Raw genomic sequence first — 1,195 nt, 5'->3', positions numbered from 1 at the left:
TGCTCTTCTGGCCCATTCCTGGCCCCCTTTGTGCTTAAGGAAGCCGAGTGTGTGTCCTTTACCTAGACGCATTTGTTACCCTACAGTCCTTTTATCCCTGTGTCCCTCGTGGAAAAGACAAATGAACCTTGTATTTGTCTAGCGGGAACATTGAGTGGATTCAAGCCGTGTGTGAAGTTCCTATGATTGTAATGAGGATTTACTATTCCCATTTCATATACGAAGGAACTGAAGCTCTAAAAGATAATGGTGTGGATTCAGGCAGAGAAGAGGCCCAAACTCATCAGACACCTAAGATATGACAAGCACTTTACAACCAGGATCTCATTTCATCCTCACGCAATCCTTTGAGGTGGGTACTATTGTCTTCATCTAACAGATAAGGAAACTGGGGCTGACAGAGGAGAATGTTGCCCAAGGTGTTCACTCGGCCAAGCGGTGGTGGGTCTGGGACTCAAAGTTAAGTTTGGATCACGGCTAAAGCCCGTGCCCTTAATCACGGAGCTTATTGCCTTGGGGCTGCATTTCAGTTGCACAGCCATGCTGAGAGACAGTGGGTTATTAACTATATTTCTCAAGGAATCGCTTCTTGGCCTTTTGGCTAAGATCAAGTGTAGTATTTGTTCTTATCAGTTTAATATATTTCTCAAGGAACAAGCCTGAGGATGAGTGCGATTAGGAGACTGGACAGCATCCCACAGCTGGAGAGACAGGAAGCTCTGATCATTGGCAGAAGTTCAGCATTAGAAGGAAAAACAGGGTCTTTGGAGGTTGCCTTATCCAGCCCTCTCAGTTTACAGATGAGAAAACTAAGATCCAGAGAAGGAAAGTGACTTACCAATGTTACAGAACCAGCAAAATCATACTCAGGGCTCTTTCTCCTGCCCCAGAGGAGGTTGATTTCATTGGCAGGGAGAGTGACTCACCTTCACCCTTTTCTTTACTATTAGGTCAGTCCTCCAGCTCTGTGAGATAGCTCACTGTCACATGAGTACCACACTGGTCCAATTTATTGATGATATCATGCTAATAGGACTTGGTGATCAGGAAGAATTAGGCATCTTAGATACCTCACTAAGACACACACGCACTCACACAAACACACACACATGAGAGAGAAAGGGAGAGAAAGGTCTATGTTACAGTCTTGGAGCAGATTTCCTTCTCTGGGAAAACTCATTTTTTGCACTTCGTA

General features: G+C 44.8%; 1 pseudogene; it reads left to right on the top strand.

Moving 5' to 3' along the window:
* The first annotated feature begins 581 nt into the window (after positions 1–581).
* Positions 582–699, top strand: LOC128058936 (uncharacterized; annotated as a pseudogene).
* The last annotated feature ends 496 nt before the right edge of the window (positions 700–1,195 follow it).

This window comes from Budorcas taxicolor, chromosome 13 (genome assembly GCF_023091745.1).
Source record: "Budorcas taxicolor isolate Tak-1 chromosome 13, Takin1.1, whole genome shotgun sequence".
In the NCBI taxonomy this organism is placed as follows: domain Eukaryota; kingdom Metazoa; phylum Chordata; class Mammalia; order Artiodactyla; family Bovidae; genus Budorcas; species Budorcas taxicolor.
The sequence above is the reverse complement of the archived record's forward strand: the minus strand, read 5'-3'. Positions and strand labels throughout refer to the sequence as shown.